Raw genomic sequence first — 6000 nt, 5'->3', positions numbered from 1 at the left:
AGACCGTCACCCGTGTCACGCCCCATCACCTGTCAGACCTCTCCCCGTCACCTTCCCCTGTCCCATCCCGTTCCCGTGTCATTCCTTGTCCCCTGTTTTCTTTGCCACTTCCCCGTGTCCCATCCTGTCCCCGCATCACCCCCGTCCCCCCTTCCCTGCCCCCTCCTGTCCCCTCGCCCCGCCCACCCTCATTCTCGCCCCGCCCACCCGCGCTCTCCGCCCCGCCCATCAATGCTGTCACCCGGCCTGCGCATGCGCGCTGCTGGCGGGGAAGCCGTGCCCGGCTCCGGGCGGGGCGGGGCGGCTCCATCCGGGTCCTGCCCGGGCCGGGCGGTGCGGGCGGCGCGAGCCCCGGCGGGACAGCGCGGCGGCGGGTGAGTGCGGGGGGCGGGAGCCCCCTGGGGGGCCGGAGGACCGGAACCCCCCCGAGCGCCCATATGGGGGGCGGGGACCCCCCCCGGGGACCCCCGTGTGGGATGGGACCCCTCTCTGTGCCTTGTTCTGGGGGGAAAGGACCCCTCTCCATCCCCTCTGTGTGCCTGGGATCCCTCCCCGTGCACCCCTCTGTGGGGCAGGGTCCCTCTTGCAGCTCCGGTTTTGGGCAGGACCCTCCCTCTGTGCCTTGTTCTGTAGGGAAGGGACCCTCTTCCAGCCCCCCTGTGGGGAGGGACTTTTCCCTTTGCCTTGTTGTGTGCGGCACGGACCCTTTTCCAGCCCTTCTGTGCGATGGGACCTCTCCCTGTGCCTTGTTCTGTAGAGAAGGGTCTCTCCTCCATCCCCTCTTTGGGCTGTGCCCTCTCTCTGTGCCTTGTTCTGTAGGGAAGGGTCTCTCCTCCATCCGCTCTTTGGGCTGTACCCTCTCTCTGTGCCTTGTTCTGTGGGACACGGTCCGTTTTCCAGCCCTCTGTGGGGCAGGACCCTCTCCCTGTGCCTTGTTCTATGGGACAGGGGTCCCACTCCATCCCCCCTGTGGGGCAGGGGCGCCCCCTCCTCAGCAGCTCCCATGGGGGACAGGGTCCCTCCCTTTCTGCTCCACAGTCCCCTCTGGGGCAGGGACCTCCACAGGGCAATGGAGCAGCCCCCGTGTCCCTGCAGACCCCTAAGGGGACACTCTCAGGGGGTCAGGGCTGTGCTTTTGGGGTGTCTGGCAGCACAATAGGGCTGCCATAAGGTCCTGCGCTGGGCAGAGGGGACAGCCCAGAGCAGGGCACAGCAGGGGCTGGAGCCGTGGACTGGGACTGCATCACCCCGGAGGGATGGAGGAGCGGGCTGGAGCGGCACAAAGGGACAGGGGGGCATGTCCCCACCCAGATCCCATCCTGCCTGGACCCTCCTGATGAGAGGGAGCTCCTGGGGGTCCCACCCCACGCTCGGCTCAGGGTCCCCAGGTCACCTCTGTTCCCGGTAGCCGCTGTCTTGGAATCAGACGCGTCCCCTGGCTTTGCTGGGGCCGAGACAGGGCGCTGCGGGTTTCTTCTGCTTTAAATGAAAACCAAAAAAACCAACCAAACAAACAAAAAAACAACCAACAAACCAAAAATCCCCAGAAATGGGAAAAGCTGCTTTTTTGGAGTTACACTGGGCTGCTGTTCCTGCCGTGCCGGCACGTCCGTACCCTGCCTGCATCCGCCGCTTTGGCAGGGGACGCGCGTGGGACCCTGGGGACTGGAAACCAACGGGTAAAAAATGCACCTCCTGCGGTTTGGGGTTTTGGTTTTTTTGTTTGCTCAGTTCAGCCTGTCTTTGTCTTCGCCGGGATGCACGGAGGGAGAACACGCGTGGGTCTCGGTCACCCCACGAGCGGCGCCGGCTCTGTGGGATGTGCCAGCGTGTGTGTCTGGGGGTTGCTTCCCCCCTCCCGTGCACACCTTTGGCAGGAGGCTTGGATGACATCTTGCTCTGGCACGCTCCTCGTCTTTGATCTCGAGTTTCCTGCCATGGATAACGTGTTCAGCAACACGCGAGCCCAGCTCCGCAGCTGCCGGGGAGGGCGATGCGGGTGCCTCCTCCTCGTCCCGGTTTTCCCCAGCTGGCTCCTGCCTACAGCTCCCGGCTTTCCTTTGTTTCGGGTGCCGCCGGGACGGGCTCTCACAGCCCAAGGATGCACTGAACGGAGCAAAGCCAAGCACAAAAAGACACCCCCCCACCCCCAATCCCTTTGTTTCCAGGCGTTTGCGGGCTCAGCTGGTTTTTACACGGCGGCGTTTCATGTGCCCAGGCACATAAACCAACTACTGAATGTCGCTTTTTTTTTTTTTTTTTTTTTTTTTTTTAAATCATATTCTGAGTTATTTTGGGTGCTTTAGTTTGCAGGGAGCACATCCCGGCTGCAGGCTGTGCCGGAGGGATGCGGCAGCTTCCTGGGAACGGGGTGAATTTGCCAGAAGCATAACTGGAACATCTCGTGGTTGTCCTCTGGTGTCCTCCTCGCGTCTCCTCGGGTGAGCAGAGCCATAAGCTCTCGGCACCACACTGAAATCTGGGATCACCAGCCCTTCTCCTGGGAGAACTCTGACCCTGGTTTGCAAGACCCGTTGGCAGCAGCAGATTTGGGGATAGAGGAAGGTGGACAAAACCCAGGCCCATGCTTAGCAGTGATGGCTGAAATCAGCCTTTTATTTTTAAATATATCCTTGACTTCATAGAAAGCAAAATATAAGTTCTAATTTTATTATCATCATTATTTTTTATATCCCTACTGCTATTTTATTTCCTTCAGGTGTTGTGTTTAATAGTGACACCATCACCTGAATTCATTTGAATGCTATTTTTTTTTTGCACAACAGATGTACACAAAGCACGTTAAGCGTGTCAAACAGCCCCTGAGTAAATCATGTTGTTTGCTCTATTACTTTATTCATACAGGTTCGATGCTCCAGCTGATGCATCTGGAGTGCTGTGCCATCTGGAGCAAAAATTAAATACAAATTTGGCCCCTGGCCTGGAAAAATAACAACCCCGTGCCCCACTAATAATCGCCAGTGGAAGGATAGAGCCCCTGACAGAAGAACTGCTTGGGGGCAATGTGGAAGGAACCCAAAATGCACTAATTGAGGTATTTAAAACATATTAAAAAAGGGAAAACAAATGCTTCCAGCCCCATGTGCCAGAAGCAGTCAGGAGCAATGATGTGATCCCGTTACCAAGTCATGGGGCTGATACTGGCAGATGATGGTCCTGGTCCTGAGTGGGTGGAGGTGTGTGTAGTGGTGATTTCCCACATCTCCCAGCCTTGCTGCAGAAGGAAATCCCCTCCACAACCTCCCACCACCTCTGTCCCAGCATTGCTTGGCTCAGGTTTGCTAATTTTGTCCCTGTTCACCAAGTCTGGGTTGGACGCTCCAGGTCTGCTGCTTGGGTTGCTGGCATTGCTGTTTGGTCAAAGGCTGTCTCAGATTTGGGGAGAACAAGATGTGGAGGTGGGTCAGCTCTGCTGGAACTTACTGCTTGTGCATCCCAGGCTCAGATCCAGTCGCCTCCAGGTGTGATTGGAGATAACTGTGATGGACCACCCGTGAAGGACACCTTGGGGTCAGCGTGCTCTCAATGTTGTGGGATCTGTTGGACCTTCAGATGAGGAATACTGTGTGCCACATGGGAAATAAGATGATGGCTGCTGGTTGCTGCCACTGTTCTTGGCTGGAGAGTGGTCCTGGCCCTGCCCTGGGGGAGGGGCAGGTGATAGGGTGGAGGAGGAGGATTCCATGGCAAGGAAGCAGCAGAGCTGCTTAGGACTTTGAAGCTGAACCAAGCCTGGAGGTTCTACCCAAGAAGAGCCATCTGCTTTCCTGGACTAAATGATGTGTGGGATTACAGAACACCTGGCTTTGCTAGGAGGGCTTTTGTGCTTCTGGACCATCTCTCCAGGCGTTCCCCCTTGGGTCACTCGTCCCAGTGACCTGCTGTCACCTCTGCTTGGTCTGTGTGGCAGAAGACAGGTTGTGAGTGATTCACTCATGCCCAAAGAAAAACACTTGGATGTGGAAAAGGTGGAGAGAGGCACAGCTGGTGCTCATCTCCTGTTCCTGCCACCTGCACCTGTAGCTTTCTGCCTTGGGATAACATCGCCGAGACGTGGTCCTCCCCCACCTTGCCAGGCTCTTGCTGCACAGTAAACCCAAACAAGCCCATGCTTTGGGCCGTGGCCGGAGGTGCAGGTCCTTCTGGTGGTCCTCAGCCAATTTGGATCGTTGGTGTGGAAGCCTGGAGGGCGTTTTTTGGGGTTGAAGCGCCCCTGGTCGCAGCAGTGGTTGGTTTGGCTGAGCTGGGTTTGTTTGTTTTTGTTCGTGCAATCATTCCTCTTAAAGCTGAGTGCTGTTGACACAAGATAAGATCGGCTGTCACAGCCATCCCCTCCCGTGTCACTGTTGCCCTGGAACTGCTCAGACTCAGGTCAGGAGTGGCCATCCTGGTGTCCCCACCCCGTGTCGCTGACAGGGCTCTAGAGCGGCATCAGTGATGATGTGATAACGGGGCTTAACTGCCAGTGAGCCCAGTCATCACCTGAGCCCGGCGGGTGCTGCTCCCTGGGTTGGAAAATGACAGCGATCCCATGGAAGACGCACTTCAGGAGACGATCTGAACCCACGGGGTTTCCCTACAGCCATGGGCAGTGGTGATTTTATTCCTGACCTGAGGGATGGGAAAGCCTTGACATTGACAGTGGGCTGGAGCAGGGCCTGTTCCTCATCCCTGGATGCTGCGGTCCCTGCTGGAGATGGAGCTGCATCATTTTTGGATGCTGCTCCCTCTAGTACAGTAACACGGGCAATGTGTCATTTTTCTACCTGTCTGGCTTGTTTAAATTCCATCAAAGAACAAAAAAAACCCAATCCTAAAGGGTTCCAACCACGTGTGGAGGGCTCCTGTGTCCTGCTCACAAATGGTTGCTGTGCTGAAGGGATGGTGAGAGGACACAAGCCCAGCCCTATCGCCAAGGCATGGATGGGCAGCGGGAGCTCATGGGCCAAATTAGCTGGAAGCAGCTGGCTCAGCATAGCCAAAGGCTGTGAGATCTCATGTTGCTCCAATGCCAGAGCTGCAGCTGGATCAGGCTGTGGAAAAAGCAGAGACACTAAGAAACAGGAGGAGAGAGAAGACAGAGAAAAAGGCAGGAAGCCTGGACAGGGATGTCCTGCTTTTCCTGCTTCATCTTCAGGACTGTGAGTGTGAGAAGCAAGCAGGAATGACTTCTCCGGGCTTATTTTGGCTTTGTTTGTGGGTGGGTTTGCAGGACACCAGGACTGCTGACAGCTGGGATTCTCCTGGCCCTGAAGGGGAAAAGGATCTTTGCATGGGATAATCCTGGAGGGCCATCCCAATGTTTGAGGGACCGTGTGCTAGCCAGGTCCTTCAGTGTGCTGCCTCCTTGGAGGCAGGAGATGGAAATCCATGTGGCAGCACAGCCACAAAAGGATTATTGATGTGTTGGAAACCAAGAAAGTCCCTGAGAATGGTCATGTAGGAATTGGGACTTCTCCAAAAAGGTGGTGGGATTGATAACCCAAGTGAAGTGCACCTGCACCAATGCCCACAGCTTTGTCACCAACAGAAGGATCTGGAAACCACTGTGCAGGAGGAAAGCTGTGACACGGTTGCCAGCACAGAGTCATGTGGGATGACTCAAGCAAATGGATTGTTGCAATGCATGGGGATAACTTTCCATGATTACCATCAGCCCTGGCTAACTGGGAGGTCCCTGCTGCCTGGGAGTGAGCAGATGTGACTGACACACAGCTACAAGAAGGGCAGGAAGGAGGATTTTGGGATCTACAAGGCTGTCAATCAGGTGACCTGAGCAGATCACCCTCATTCATCACCAACAGGGCCATCAGAGGATCTGGGCCAGCCAGTATGAGCTTGTGACAGGCAGGTCCTGCCTGACCAACCAGATCTCCTTCTATGACAAGGTGATCTGGTTAGGTGGATGAGGGAGAGGCTGTGGGCGCGTCTATCCGGACTTTGGCAAGACCTTTGACACCACTTTTTCGTGGAAGGGGC

General features: G+C 56.2%; 1 protein-coding gene across 6 annotated transcripts in view; it reads left to right on the top strand.

Moving 5' to 3' along the window:
- Positions 1–274: 274 nt before the first annotated feature.
- LOC136290860 (RING finger protein 24) overlaps positions 275–6000 on the top strand; it is a 29396-nt gene continuing 23670 nt past the window's right edge. The window contains exons 1-2 of one of the 6 annotated variants that reach the window (XM_066185229.1): positions 275–374; positions 2307–2441. The gene's annotated coding sequence lies outside the window, so the exon portion shown is untranslated. Of the gene's footprint in view, positions 375–2306; positions 2442–2865; positions 3056–6000 lie in introns of those variants that run through there. The other 5 variants (XM_066185226.1, XM_066185231.1, XM_066185227.1 and 2 more) reach the window with 5 other exon arrangements.

Source organism: Chamaea fasciata, unplaced genomic scaffold (genome assembly GCF_029207755.1).
Source record: "Chamaea fasciata isolate MVZ Bird 193981 ecotype frontalis unplaced genomic scaffold, bChaFas1.0.hap1 SCAF_6, whole genome shotgun sequence".
Lineage (NCBI taxonomy): Eukaryota > Metazoa > Chordata > Aves > Passeriformes > Sylviidae > Chamaea > Chamaea fasciata.
The sequence above is the reverse complement of the archived record's forward strand: the minus strand, read 5'-3'. Positions and strand labels throughout refer to the sequence as shown.